The sequence below is a fragment of the Pelobates fuscus genome, chromosome 1, assembly GCF_036172605.1.
Source record: "Pelobates fuscus isolate aPelFus1 chromosome 1, aPelFus1.pri, whole genome shotgun sequence".
Lineage (NCBI taxonomy): Eukaryota > Metazoa > Chordata > Amphibia > Anura > Pelobatidae > Pelobates > Pelobates fuscus.
Window position 1 is genome coordinate 395423495 of NC_086317.1, and position 16562 is coordinate 395440056.

A 16562-nucleotide genomic window follows, 5' to 3' on the forward strand; every position below is an offset into this window, starting at 1 on the left:
GACTCGATACCTCCAAAAATGCCCCAGAACTGCTGAATGCTGTTGGAGAAAGTCTGACTTTATCAACTATAAATTTATGCTGCGCTCATACAGCTTGACTCTTTCCTCTGCAAAGTAAATTACTTCAATACCCTCATAACCACACTCCCCTGTGAACCCAAATTACTATTTCACACATTTAACTCTCTTCTTTAACCTATTGTTCCTCATCCACATACTAACTTGACCGCCTCAGACTTTGCAACTCACTTCACTGACAAGATCTCTACAATCAGGGATCTTCTTCCCCTTACGATACTTCCCCTAGCCTCACTCCCTCTGCTGTTCTATGTTCATTCGCACCCGCTACAGTGGAAGAGGTTTCTGCTCTGCTCCACCTGCTCCCTAGATCCAATTCCCTTGCATGTCATCCGTACTCTGTCTTCTTCTCTTTTCTCTACCTCTCACTAAAATTCTTAATCTCTCTCTCTTCTCTGGCATATTTCCATCGCCCTTCAAATATGCACCTATAACCCCAATTCTAAAGAAGCCCAACCTTGACCCTAACTCCCCATCCAACTACCGTCCTATCTTGCTACTACCTTTTGCATACAAGATCCTTGAAAGAGTTGTGTATGCGAGACTGACAGACTTCCTCGAGTACAACTCTCTGCTAGAACCACTTCAGTCTGGTTTCCGCGCAAAGCAGTCTGTGGAAATGGCACTGACCAAAGTATCCAATGATCTACTCGCTGCAAAATCTCATTGTCACTACTCTATCCTAATTCTCCTTGACCTTTCTGCAACTTTTGACACTGTTGATCATCAACAGCTTTTTCTCATCCTACAAGATTCTCATATCTTCTACAAGATATGTCTCTCTCCTCCTACCTCCCAGTGCTCTTTCAGGGTTTCTTTCTCTGGTTCTGCTTCTTCTCCCCAACTCCACTCTGTTGGTGTCCCCCAAGGTTTAGTCCTTGGTCCCCTACTGTTCTCCATCTATACTGCCTCCCTTGGTAAACTCATTAGCTTCTTTGGCTTCCAATATAATTTCTAAGCGGATGAAACGCAAATCTATCTGTCCTCTCCTGATCTCTCCCCGTTCCTATTGACTAGTGTCTCTGACTGCCTCTTTGCTATTTCTAACTGGATGGCTGCCCACTTCATTAAACTCAACTTAACCAAAACTGAAATTATGGTCTTTCCTCCCTCAAGTGTTGCTACTCCTGTGTCTGTCTCCCTCCAAGTCAACGGTGCTACCATCAACTCCAGCACTTAGTCTCGCAGCCTAGGTGTTCTCTTTGACTCCGACCTCTCTTTCATGCCTCATGTTCTGTCTATAGCCAAATCCTGCCGCTTCTATCTCAAAAATATTGTATGCATCCGACCCTACTTAACGCTAAAAGCAAATAAGTTGCTGGTCCATTCCACTGTCCTTTCTTGCTATTTGACTACTGTAATCCGCTTCTCGGTGGTCGTATGTGTTCCCAACTTGCACCGTTACAGTCCATAATGAATGCGGAGGCGAGGCTCATCTTCCTGTCCGCCCACACCTCCCACGCCTCTCCCTTCTGTCAGTCCCTACATTGGCTTCCTGTAAGATATAGAGCTCAATTTAAAATTCTGGTTCTTGCTTTCAAATCTCTACATAATGCTCCTCCCACTATCTATCCTCCCTAATACACAAGTATGTCCCGTCTAGGCCCTTACGCTCTGCTGAAGACTTTCGTCTATCTTCTGTCCGTACTCCCACCTCTGATGCTTGCCTTCAAGACTTCTCAAGGGCTGCACTGTTCCTGTGGAACTCACTTCCCTCCTCCGTTAGATGCTCACCCAGTCACCACTCCTTCAAAAAATCATTAAAAACCAACTTATTCATAAAAACATATCAATTAAACTTGTAATAGCGCCCGAATGATTTCTCTCTTGCAACTGTCATTAGTGTAATACTATCCTTACCTTTTGTGTCACTTTACCCCACTCCCTCTAGCATGTAAGCTCATTGAGCAGGGCCCTCAACCCATCTGTTCCTGTGTGTCCAACTTGTCTGGTTACAACTACATGCTTGTTCGTCCACCCACTGTAAAGCGCTGCGGAATTTGTTGGGGCTATATAAATAATAACATAATTACATACTAATAATACTACTGAATAAAATATTTTTAAAAAAACACCTATTATTTGTCTTTACTATTGTTTCATGTGATGCTCCATTTTCTTTTAAATGCATATTACATATTTGGCATTTAACATCAGAAGCAGAGCTTATAGCATTAATATACAAGAAGCTAAGCTGGAGCTGTATAGCAAAGTAAAGTGGTTTGGACTTCTACATTTCATGTTATTGTTTAGTCCTCATAAACACATATTTGTTAAATATAGGATATATGTTACATCCCCTTCAACTTAAAGAAATACAGTATTAACATCATAAAGTAGTAAAAGCCATAAAGCTCCTCTGGGTTCCAATACATCACTGTAGTATGCACTTTATTTGTCCTGCAAATGGCTAGCCCTTTAACTCAAACTACATGTAGGCCCATTATCTATGTATATTCAACAACTTGTTTTCTACATTAAAGCTTATAAAATATGAATGAATTTTTTTTTAGCATTTAAGATATAACTAATAAAGTGTTGAGCTAGTACACCTTTGTCCCATTATGTCATTCTTATATTGTTAGATCTTTTCATGAGGCTTTTCCCTTATTATCATCTCTTCTATCTAATTACATTCACAAAACTCAGCCCTGAGATGGTGACTGGAGAACAATGTAAATGTCATCCTGTGCTAGTGAAAAACACCAACCCTTGGTCCTCGTGAAGATCAGGGCACAGTCCATACTCAAACATTGAAAAATAAGAGAAAGCTTTACGTTTTTTTTATTAAGAGTGTATATACAAACAGAGACATAAATAACAGTACATAAACTACAACTGTTTTTTTTTTTTTAATAACTGCTATAATCTTAAATAAAGGTTTCATATACGGAACATGGAGACAAATTCTTCATATTTGACTTCCTGATGTTTTAGACTTATGGATGTCACCTTACATTTGGTGTCTTTCTTGGTGATGGTTTGCCAGACTTATGCTACAGTAATCTTCAGCTCCTGTTCCTTTTGGGTCACTTTAGTTGTGTCTTCAACGAGGAAAACACAGACTCAGCTAACATGTGGTTGGATGATTGATACTCAGACACAGTCAATGTATAGCCTTTCCTGGATGCTTAAGCAACATGTATGCTACTGGCCTGTTCAAACATGACATGCCTCCCAATAGACTTGGATTTTTTTTGTTAAATCTAAGCTGATAAAATGTTTCTGGAGGCCTCAGAGTTCATCCTGGTGCTGCTGCGAGAAGCCATATAAAAAATAAATGACATTGAGTCATTTATAGTCTCTAACACATCCATGACCCATAACATTACCCACAACATATTTCATAGATCTCATCACACATTCGTTTTTTCTTTACCAAGGTTCAAACAAATCTCAATCTAAACTGTCCATAACACATGTCCCTGTATGCATTGGATCAAGTGCATTTCATTCCTTTCATAAATTTTTGTCGTTCCATTACTATGGTACAGGTCAATATTCATTTTGTTGATCCATACTTTGTTCCAAAACATCTTTTGTTTTCAACTGTAACTTGTCAGGTCGCTTTTAAGGTTCACCAATGGGCTGCATCTTGAAGTAACACCTCTATAATATAGCACTTGTGTTCATGTCTCTAATGTTATGATAGCATAGGAGCTGTTTTCTAAAACGTCTATGCCTTCTATACAGTCTTTAGAGGATCCTTAATCTGTCTGACATTTGAAAAGGGTTTCTACCTTCACAACCACAAGTATTTTCCCATTATCAGCTACAGTGAATTCCACATTCTAACACTGCACAGTCCATTTTGTTCTACTCAGTGGTTTTGCTATGTCTCTGATCAATTTGTATAAATTTCTAGCAATATGATAGCCATCTTTACTGATATGCTCCTTGCGTTAAGATACAATACACAATGGTCCAAGTTCGATTACTTTTTGTCTCCTAAAATTGAAGAACTATACATACACTAACTAAGCTGTTATTTGTACATGATTTATGGTTTATGAACGCAAAACACCCTCAATTTAAAGGTGACAGCCTGCACTTTAATTGTGCCACTGTCAAAATACTCATAGACTCTGCTGCAAATAATGTTTATTGTTGAATTAGTTTAGTCTGCAAATCTCACATTATATCTCATATGTATTACAATTTCACGTGTTACTGCTCTTTGTGAATCAAAATCAATAGATCTCTCTGGTGGTGGAACTAGAGAGAGCCCTGGTTCAATAATTTTTGGGAGCCCCCATATTGCAAGGATGTCCAAAAGATAGATGCTCATCTCTTGTACAACTCCCACAAAGTTTTGTCAGCTGACACACACTGACACACATCCAGATACACAGACACATAGATACACACACTGACACACATACAGACACAAACACTGAGACACATACAGATACACTGGTACAGTCATGCAGATACTCATAGAGATACATAGACACACAGACTCACATTGACATATATGCAAATACACAGACACACTCACACAGATACAGATACACATACACACAAATACACACATGCATAAACACAGATACACACACTAACACACATAGAGATAGAAACACTGACAGATACAAAGACGCTCACGGTGAAACTCATACAGGTACACTGATACCCGTAGAGATACACAGGGGCACACAATGACATACATGCAGATACACAGATAAATGCACAGATACACAAACTGACACTTATACAGATACACAGACACACGGGGGCACACACATGTGTCAAAATTTAAATTTTTTAGCCACAGTCCTGTTTCCTACCATTTGGGTACAGGAGCGTGGCTTCTGCTGGCTGAGGTTGTTGGAAGTTAGGAGCTGGCTCTCCTATTCTGTGCTCCCTCCTGGCTGTCCTCTCTTCCTCCTATATGGCTCTGTATTAGGGAGAAATTTACCAGCTCTCACTTCCTCCTAGCACTGGCAGCCATTATTAAAGGGGCAGGATCTTGTTGTGCAGGTGCCGCAGCGCATGACCACACCCCTAAGGATTGCCTTCAGCTGGCTCTAGTTGCATAGGTCACCCCATTCGTCCCCTCAGCATGTGCATGATTTAAAAAAAGACAGTTGCCTTGCCACCTCTCGGGCTCCATATCTAAAAACTAGATCCCTGCCGGGCTTACTTAATGGTAGCACATTTAAAAAATATATATCTCACACAATGGAATATGTATTTTCTTCCAGGTGATGAAGAAGATCTGATCATGTGGAGAAGTATATCTTATTTCATGGCAGAGCTTTGATTTTGTGTGAGAATTTTCCCAATGTTGGTGTTTTGGATTTGTTTTGAATCTCCTTATAATACATAATTCCCAACACTGGGAGGTAAGAAACACAAGAAAGGTGGGCAGGCCTAAAAGCATGCCAATTACACCACATGGGTGATGAGAGCCTCCAAAAGAAAGGTGCATGTCAGTCTGGATGACAGCCTCTCTTCTCTGCCTGGCCACACACAGTGCAGACCTTGCACAGAGTGCTGCTGAAGTGCTGCATCGTCCTAAGGTCCTGAGCATAGAATGAGTGTGTCCAATGTGTGTGCTTGGGATAGTTCCCTGGTTTCCTCAGATGTGGTACATGAAGAAACCAACCAAAGATGGTGGTCTAGGAGCTCGGAATCAGACAATCTTGCCAGATCAGGCACCGTTTGGGGGTATCTAATCAATTCTGATTAGTGATCAATTCTAGTGTAAAGAACAGTCTTATTATGTTTGATAGAAATTAATAGAATAGATGTTTATACTTTTTTTATGTACTTAAGGTCCAAGTGATTTGAATTGCAAAATAATGATCTATGATGAAGATGTTAATGGTCCAATGAATGTATAATGTCCTGAGGTTATTATGCTTCTGTTAAATCTAATAACAATGCTTCATATGTAGGTGCTTCTAATGCTTCTAATGCTTCATATGCAGGTAGCACATAGATAGTACACCACATTGCTCATGTCCATGTATACCAGCTATACAATATCATGTGATTAAAATGATACACACTAAATTAGTTTGGGCTTTCTTGCTACAATTTCATTACAGAAAAATTGAGGCAACATCAATTCATATTGTCACATCAAACATGTTGCTGAAAAAATAATCACAGAGATGTCACTCATCCAAAACAGCTTATTCTGTATATATATAGATATATCCAAAATGTCAAGCTCGAGGACAAAAAAAAAGAAGCAATATCTAAAGAAAACAATGATAAGTATTACTCCCTAATTAAACCCCCGTGAATTGCTCCAGGCATCGTGCAACTGGTAAGAAACTTTACTACTCTGCATGTAATATCCGTAAATAAATGTTGGGCAGTTCTTTAGAACACTCAGACCTTTGTAGCATAGAAGGGAACGAAACGATAAAAACATTTTGAGGCAAACTACAGATAATCAGAGAGTGACATTGATATATGGTAAATATACAGTCCTGCACCGTGATAGGAATGGTCCAATCCTTAATCTGGAAAAGTTTTCATACTCTGAAAAAGTAAAAGAGGAAATTTAGATTACACAAAATAAAGCAGCAACATCTAAAAAAGAGAGGTTGAAAATTTAGAAATGTGAACTGTTCAGGAACAACTGTTACTCGACAGTTGTATAGTAAGTACGTAGTGTTGTCTACACTTGCTGATGTAGAAAAAACAGCAACCATGCCATTCCAACAAAGAGCAAGTCATTTATTGTTCCAGTATAAATACCAATCTGGATACCGCACTCTCCTGGATCCCAGGGTGCAAACGGGCCTGAGGTTGGCCAACCCTCACAATGTGAGTTGCAAAAAAGTTCAATCTAGTGGGCAGATTTATTGGAGCTAAGTAGAAACAAGCTTGACAAAAGCCCTGTTGTGGGCCAAAATGTTGTTTCTACTTTGCTCCAATACATTTTTTGCAAATTAATTGTCCCAGTGTCCTGCATGGGAAGACAGTGTTTACACTAATATAATATATATCATTCATTTGCCTTTATGGGTATGAATTAAATCTGTTGAAAATCATTCACCACCAGATTCTGTTTTAATATTTTGAAAAGAAAGGACAAAACTGTTTGTATTAGCAGTCAATTGAATTTTATTTGTGTTGATTTTTTCATTTTATTTGCTTCTAGCATAAATGTTATTTCATTTTGTCTCCAGGTAATACAATGCCCTTTTTCTGTGTTTTTCTGCTATTCAAGGGACAGTAGGGAGCCATGTTAACTATTAATGCAAAGCATCAGTAAGTCTGATGACTATTTACACAATGTTCTTCACATTTTCCCTCACGATCATTGTTGATTGGGAATGTTACACTGCTTGACCATTCTGGATCATGTGTTTAAGGTGAGATCAGAACAATGTTGTCATTGCTTGGTATATAAAAAAAATAAAAATCACTATTCAGACAAAAAACTTTTCTATAATTGTTTTTATCAAAATACAATTATAAGTCAATAGTCAAATGTAGCAATTTTGTACAAGTTTATATCAAACTTATTGGTAGTTCAACATGTTGATATTACTTTTTATTGTATTTATACCATAAAATATATCTATTCATTTAATACTTATACTTTTAATATATTTCTTTGTTGTGATTGTCCTTTTTTTTGTAAATATGGCCACTTTACAAGGCACTTTTTTATATCGTAATGTTTTACATTTCATAAATATTTGCATTTTCTTTTTTTAACTTGTTCTTTATTAAGTTCTTTGTAATATTAAGACAACAACAACATATCAAAAATTTAACGTTACAAGATACAGTGTTTTCTTTTTTTATATTGCAGTTACAAAATTGTTTCACAGATCTAATGTATGCATTTTCCACATTGTTAGGAAAACCATCTATATTTCATTGTTAAATATCATGTTTAGTATTGCATAGCATATACTGACAGATGCAACAATTAATATTGTGAAATACAAGAACAATCCATGTACAATTCCAGCAACACAATAACACTAAGAGGGTTATTCACTCCCATTCATCATTGACCCCATGTGGGACACAAAGTATACTTACAGTAGCACTGAAGCCTGTTAAACAGACTATAGGGCTGCTTCTTAGATAGAGACAGATTGAGCCACCTGGGAATACGATGTATTTTCATCTATGGATAGTCACTTTAGAGTATCTTTAAGGCTAAATGTGCTGGATTACGTGCAGAATTGTACATATTTCTTACAAAAATGATATAGGATATGCTTGTAAATATTCATTTCCTTTCCAGTATAAAAATGATTGTTGTGTATTTTTTATAGATGTTGATGTATTGTTTAATGATTGTTTTACTTAACAAATGTCAATCCTTATTTTACATATGTTGACCTTTATCTGCCATGTAATGTCACATGTCACTGATGAGTATAAACATCCTGCTAAGCTTTGCACTATTTACTGTAGACTTTTAGACTTATTTGCAAAACATCAGACATAGTTTACATTACGATTCTACTTTAAAATGGCGCTGTCATAGGGAAATGTATTTACATTTATTCAATAAAAATATTTCAAAATTAATTTATACGATTTCTATCAAACCGATATATTTATGGGGAGTTACCATTGAAACTGCTTAATGAAAACATCCAAAACATCTGAATATATTAGCATCAATGTCCATCCATGCTAAAACACTTCTATAACAAGAAGCAGGGCAAATGGTGACCAACTAGTCTCATCGAATAGAGCATGAGAAAGGACTGTGCATGTCTACTGTAATGCCTAGTGTTGATGTTATTTGCAAAAATGAAAAGCTTTGTTGTTTCAGTATTCCAAGTGACAAAGTCTAATAATGATGTACTGTAACATCTTAATTACAAAATTCCTAAATGATAAACATAGTTTTTATTTGAAACATTGGATGAATATTTACAATATAAAATTGGGACAATCCAGAAAATCTGCAGACTGCTGTTCAGGGATAGCTAAAGCTAAAATTGCACATAGTGACAGGATTTTTTTTTCATCTATTTTCCTTTGACTATATATAGTGATTCAAACTATGTGAGATTCTATGGCATCCCTGTCTATTCTTCAAATCAGTGGTTCCCATCCTAGTTCTCCAAAAAGCACAAACTGTGTTTCGTAAGTATCCTCAAAACAACAAAACTGGGTATGGGAACTGCTTCTTTAGATAACACATAGCCCATACGGCCATGTTTATTGCACCGTGTAGAGGGTTCTCATCTTTAAGACTAGATAGGTTCGACTCGGAATCCTGTCATTAGACAGTTTCCTCTTCATGACTTTTGGAAAAATTCCCATATTATTTTATTATTTATATAGCACCATCAGATTCCGTAGCGCTGTACAATGGGATATATACCGTATATACTAGAGTATAAGCCGACCCGAATATAAGCCGAGGCCCCTAATTTTAACCAAAAAAACTGGGAAAACTTATTGACTTGAGTATAAGACTAGGGTGAGAAATGCAGCAGCTACTGGTAAATTTCTAAATAAAATTAGATCTTAAAAAAAATATATTAATTGAATATTTATTTACAGTGTGTGTATAATGAATGCAGTGTGTGTATATGAATGCAGTGTGTGTATATGAATGAAGTGTGTGTGTATGAGTGCAGCGTGTGTGTGTATGAGTGCAGCGTGTGTGTATGAGTGCAGCGTGTGTGTATGAGTGCAGCGTGTGTGTATGAGTGCAGCGTGTGTGTATGAGTGCAGCGTGTGTGTGTATGAATGCAGCGTGTGTGTGTATGAGTGCAGCGTGTGTGTGTATCAGTGCAGTGTGTGTGTGTATGAGTGCAGTGTGTGTGTATGAATGTGGTGTGTGTGTGTGTGTGTGTGTGTGTGTTGCAGAGCCTTGGTGGGGGTGGGCAATTTTTTTTTATTATTTTAAATTTGTTGTATTATTATTTTTTATTTTTTTTATTTAATTTAATTATTATTATTTTTGTATTATTATTTATTATTTAATTAATATTTGTTTTTATTATTACTAATTATTTTGTTTTCGTCCCCCCTCCCTGCTTGCTAGCTGGCCAGGGAGGGGGGCTCTCCTTCCCTGGTGGTCCAGTGGCATTGGCAGTTCAGTGGGGGGAGAGGGGGGCTGGCAGAGCTGTAACTTACCTGTCCTGCAGCTCCTGTCAGCTCTCTCCTCCTCCGCGCCGTCCGTGCAGCTCCCTCGGTCAGCTCACAGTGTAAGTCTCGCGAGAGCCGCGGCTCTCGCTAGACTTACACTGGGAGCTGACCGAGGTGCTGAACGGACGGTGCGGAGGAGGAGAGAGCTGACAGGAGCTGCAGGACAGGTAAGTAACGCTCTCTGCAGCCTCCACAGCCCCTGTCTGTATTATGGCAATGCAAATTGCCATAATACAGACTATTGACTCGAGTATAAGCCGAGTTGGGGTTTTTTAGCACAAAAAATGTGCTGAAAAACTCGGCTTATACTCGAGTATATACGGTAGGTATAACTCCCAAACCAGCATCAGTAACTGAGCAATCAGGTGTTTTTTGACATTCGGACAGTATCATGTGACAGTTGTCAAAGCAATCTCATTCCAAAAGTCACTAACCTGTGTTCTGCTGGTAACACCACTAAAGGAAACATTGTCTTGAAAAACTGAACTTAAATCATAGTTTTATCATTAAACAAGAACTGACACTTCTTTACAAATTATACTAATGTATAAAACAGTGAAAATAAGCTATAACGTGTGTGAATTTTTTTTTTTCATGTAACACTGCTCTTTTTTTTAACGTTATACTAAAGCTTAAGCAAATTACATCACAGTACACAGTGCAAATTAGGAAAATAAAGAGTGACAGATTTCTACGTTAATTTTATTTTTCACTCAAATACATTGTACCTAAATACAAGGGACAATTAAACATTAAACACAAATATAAAAAATCTTGGAAAATATCAGTTCCCATTTAATATTGTGATGTCAAGCTTGACTGGCCAGTATAGTAAGTTTAGCATCAGCCAAAAAAAAATAAATTTAATTGCTCCTTCTGAAGTTTTCCACTCTATTACATATTGAAGGTTATGGAGAGCCAGGTGCTCTGATTAAGTTATTCTGTTTCAGATGGACATTGCTTTGTGTGTGTTTCTGTTAATAACTTCAACCGTCATTAGATTGGTGATGAATTGTTATTTAAAGTTGCTTATTCAAGCCATCTAAGATGTTTGTGGTGTTCGTTCTGTTCATGTGTAAACACTTACAAATATTTTAATGCATTGATTATTTGTTAGAAAAGTATTTTCAGGTCAATGGAGTTCTCTAATTTTTTTATGGTCTTTTTAAAGTATTGCTAGCTCTAAAACTTGAGTTCTTAGCATAAGGTAAATGGCTACGTTTTACAGATACAATAATGGTAAATGTGCTGGCAAGTATTGGAACAGTGGGATTATAATTGTTTTGACATGGGTTAGGGTTGCCAGAATTGTCTTCCTAAAAATCGGGATAGGTATACATATTGAGTTGTGTCTCTTTTCAGTACCCCAGTCCCCTAGTAGCAAATCTCTCCATTATCACAGCCTCAAATTGTGTCTCTTCCCTGTACTGCAGTCTCCCCATTGTGTCACTGACCTTTTATCCAAGTCTCTTAGTTCTCTCCCTTTTATCATAGTTCTTAAATTGTACCTCTCTCCCCTTTTTTCTCTTCCCTTATCTTTGCTCCAGTCGATCGGGGGATCGGCGGGGACCTGGTATGTCCCCTGGACGGCGGGGACGTTCTATGCCGCCCTCTGGCATTTAGATCCATCCTAAAAAGGACGGCATAGAACGCACGCCATCCTTAAGGGGTTAAATTGGAGAAAATGGGACATACTCTTCACACATAAAAATTTTCAGCAATCTGAAGTGATTTAGGGGTCCAGAGTGTCCCTTTAATTCTGAGAAACCCTTGTTCTCTTTGTACATACCACCACAAAGTGTATAAATTAACCACATTACAGACCAAAAAAAATTACCATTTGTTGAAATACTTGGATTGTGAATATCCTTATATTTGAAAGCAAATGATGACGATATGTTATGCAGAATCTTCATGTAATACAGGGCAGAATGAAGTTATAGTATAACTAAGACAACAAATGCATGGGAATAAATGCACTAAGAGTAAGTACAAGTCACTAAAAGTCAGTAAAAATATGAATTATCGCTGAACACGGAATTGTGTTGAACTGGTTGAATATTGAACTGAAAACTGTATTGCAAAATTAAGTCCAAAGTAGCTGCTTTTGGTGAAATTCTCCAACTCAGCTTTACTCACAGTTTGGCTATTTTTGTCTAAAGTTTGCAATTTGGTTTGCAGTACACTATAGTAAAATGTTAACTAAAAAACATCAATCTAATCAATTTGTGTCACTTGCACTTTTCTGATTAAAATGACCTATATTTGTGACATTTTCCATGCAAAAAATAATAATTGCAAGAGTTTATCACTAAAATATAACACTTATTTGTAATTAAATGTTGTTCTTGAGTCAATTGCATTAATCCCTTGAGAATGACATCCTTTTATTTCAATGAATTAGTTATAAAATCTAGAGTTGTATTTATTGGCAATATCTGTTGGCAAATCGAAGCAAACTAAATATGTACTTGTTACCTACCACTACATGAAATATTGATACCGAAAGCAAATTTTCCGTAAAAAAATCAATTTCTTTTATTGCTCTCAAGAGTGCGTTGTGAGTATTACTGTTGTCATCCTAAACTTTAAAAAATAATTATGCGGAATATGTCATTCAAAATACGTCGGTTGTTTTTTTTGTAGCAGCAGATAGTTTTTTCGTTTTTTTTTCACCCATAACTACTTATAAAAGAGGCATGAAACAGAGATTCCTGCTGTAACCAAATGGTTAAACAGATTTCAGATTCCTCTACAGAATTTTTTTTTTTTTTTTTTTTTAGATCAGCAAGGTTAATCTCTATCACGATGAGTAAAAACAAAGAAGAAAACACAGAGATTACTAGTTGCCAGTAATGTGCCCTTGCTTGGTAAAACAGCATCATAACGACATCTTCTTAAACTGCTTGGCAGCCACTCAGCTCCAAATGCACAGATTGTATCCCCTCTGGTGACCTCTGTGGAATCTAGAACAACAGTTTATATAGCTATCATAATTGGGAATTGAAGGTTTTGTACCTGTCTCATTATCAAAACATCCTTTGGTGTTAACCTCTTCTCTAGAGGTCTGGATCTCATTTATACCATGGCTCTGGCTCTTTCTTCTTTGCCCAACTGTTTGAGAAAAAAAGAAATACAATTAGAGCATTATTTAGAACATTGTGGAAAGTGAAAGTGATGTCTCTTGGTTTATTCTACAGTGCTTGGAATGCTAATTACAGCATCGTCATTCAATACCCTACCTTTATATACATATAATTGAAAGGATGTATAGAAGTATATACAGTTCAGTCTAGTTCTGATTCTTAACTCATGTTGCATACTATGATATTTTAATATGATTTTATATATAAGGTTTATCTGATTTATCTGAATGTAACAAACTATAAAGATAAACTTTTCAAAGTGACTGCCTATCACTCGTTCTTTATAATACCAATTATAGAAACAGTAGAAATACAGTAGACTACTCTGTATAGGGGGGCCCAATTTATTTGAAAATTTATGGCTAGATAGGAGATGAAAAAACAGGTTCATAAATGTTTGGCAATTAATTAAATTGGAATATTTGGGACAGTATGGCAATTTATTCATTCTCATGCCTTTCAACCAATAGGAGCACAGGAAAACACTTTAAGACAATTTCAGTGTTTTTCAGAAGAAATTAGACATGTTTGCTAATTTTTTGTTCCAATTCACCCCCTAAACTTACCACGTTATCATCCTTGCTGCGTTAGTTCCTCACGTAAAATTGCTTCCTTACCTTACTTCTGGGTTGAAAAGAGTAAGCTTCACCAGGTAGATGGTAGCATTAGTAATTCCCAGTCCAGTAAAGCCAATCAGAGGTACCAGCTGTAGCAATTAAAGAAAAGTATTAAGACTTTTCAATTAAAAAGTGCTAATTGCATTTTAAACTTAAAATGTTCATGTATCACCCTCAGTTCCATGCAGTACTTTGCTCAATCTCACCATTTAGGTGAAAATAAACTTAGTTACTAAAATGAAAACTGTTGGGAATTCAAAGTGAATTTCAGATTTATGGCCAAAACAGAAAGTGTTCTCCAAATCAGCACTGCTTCCAGTGCGCCTTCTTTGGCCTTAAATTAGAAATTTACTTAGAATTGACTTTGAATTCCCAGCAATTTTTACTTTAGTAAACAATCCTGTTAAAGGGACAGTCTAGGCAGCATAAGGCACTATAACTATGCCATCTAAATTATGTTGTTATGGTGCAAGGAGGCACCCGGATGCATTCTTTCCTTCAGAGGTTTTACAGTTTTTGAATGGTTTAACCCCAAAGTTGCTTCCAGCACTGATTTCAACTTCCCCTGTCAGACCAGGGGAAATTTCTAGACATGTGTAATTCGTTTAGTTCCAAATGTCAATTCGGACAAATTTCAGGCAATTCGGACATTCGGATACTTCCGTATTTCTGAATTGCCGAATTGGCGAAGTTCAGAATTGCCGAAGTTCTGAAATTGCTGAAGTGCCGTAGATCCGAAGCACAGAATTGCCGAAATACTAATATACCCAGTGGAAAAATGAAGAATGTTACAATGTATATGAGTTTAAAAAAAAGTATACAAACATAGTCAGTTTTCAGCTGTAAGCATTTGCAACACTTACAACAATCAAGTAATACATTCATATAAAATGTAAGTTACTTAGCCAGTCAATGGATGGGAATGAGTAAGTAGATAACTACCTAATTCCCACGGTATTAGGGAGTTATCTACTAAAAAGCTGAAAGACCTAAATTGGTCTTTCAGCCAAATTTACTAATATTAAGTAAAGATTACTTAGTATTAGTAAATTCGGCCCCTACTTGCTATACCGCGAGTAGAGGCATGTCTGGTAAAAAAAAAAAAAAAAAAGATTGACTCATAACAACACTCTGATTGGTTGATTGAAAGTAACCAATCAGAGAGTTATGAGTCAGTCAAATTACACTGCGTGGGAAAATTCCAAAGAACATTCCCATGCTGTGTAAAATGACACAGAGCACTCTGATTGGCTGGATTTCAAGCTAACCAATCAGAGTTTTGTGACCGGTAAATATAGAGACTTATCGGTCAGTCCCATCATTTACCTGTAAGAGCACTCTGATTAGATTGTTTAAACCAACCAACCAGGGTGCTCTGAGCCTAATTGCAGAGCAGGACAAGGCTTTTTAAGCCTTCCCCCACCCTGGGGAGCTCAGTCTGCGTGGTGCCCTCCATGGGTGAAGATGGATTACTTTTTTTGCGGTCGGGTTTTTTTTTTCAAAGTGCAACGGTTATTATGGATTTTTATTTGGCCTTTTTTTGCGGCTGAAAAAATAACATTTTAGAAAAAAGAAGACATCAAATGGTAAGTTTTTTTTTTTACAGGCACCTAGTTATTGGTCCCCCTCACTATTTTAAGGGTGATGGGGCTAGGTAGGGGTTCATTCATTTTTTGTGAGGGGGGCTACTAGGGGTTTGGGTGGTAACAGTTTTTATTTAGGGCCCACACCCACCACTCAGGGGTGGGGGCCAGGGGGAGGACAATAGGTCCCCCCTTATTCTAATTTAGGGCCCCCACCCACTGCTCAGGGTTGGGGGCAAGGGGGGAGGACAATAGGTCACCCCCCCTTGAAATTTCAGAAACCGGATGCTGCTTGAGGTGGAGTTGAGATCAGTGCTGGATGCAACTTTGGTGTTATCCTCTGAAGGAAAAAGTGTGATTAAGTTGTTTTTGTGCCTGGAGTGTTCCTCTAATGTTTGCTTGATTTCCTCAATACTATATTTCCATGGGAAGGCCCATACATTTTGACTCCATAGTGGAGTTCCAGACTCCATAGTGGAGTTCCAATTCAGATATAAACATTACAATATTCCTTCTTACAAACAATGGTATCAGTTCTTTGGCGAAGAACTGACACTTATTGTGCCTATTATTTTAACTGTTACATGTTGTCACTTTATTCAACATCTTTGGTTCAACAGAAAATTCTTTAATTTTAAATCCGCATTCTCCACGAGCAGTAAGCAGACCTGGATATTGCCATCATCCAGCTGTTACTGGAGAACAATTCTCTCCTACAAAATAAATCTAGCTGTAGACGCTGAGATTTTTATGATAGTAACAGCTGTACAGCCACTGGTTCATAAACTCTTGGTTATTCCATCTTATTGACTGTCTTGAGAAAAATAGTCCGAATTGCCAAGCTACTATTACTTTTTGTTAGTATGGTTGTGCAATGTCCTAATTAATTTTTTTATTTTTTTGTTATGTTTATTTTTAGGTTTTTATTTTTAATCTATTATTCAGTCTTACGTATACTGTTTTTAAATAAAATTGCAATAACTAATGGTAAACTACAAACAGTTGATAAATTTAAACACATGACACTCTTTTCAGTAGACATATTT

The 16562-nt window shown here is 37.1% G+C and overlaps 1 long non-coding RNA gene across 1 annotated transcript in view; it reads right to left on the minus strand.

The window, feature by feature from the left end:
- Positions 1–3045: 3045 nt before the first annotated feature.
- The window catches only part of LOC134596433 (uncharacterized), a 51298-nt gene continuing 37781 nt past the window's right edge, over positions 3046–16562 (minus strand). Inside the window, exons 2-4 of the long non-coding RNA XR_010090334.1 lie at positions 13934–14022; positions 13189–13284; positions 3046–6570 (exon numbers count right to left, since the gene is read on the minus strand). This is a non-coding gene — a long non-coding RNA (uncharacterized LOC134596433). The remainder of the gene's footprint in view (positions 6571–13188; positions 13285–13933; positions 14023–16562) is intronic.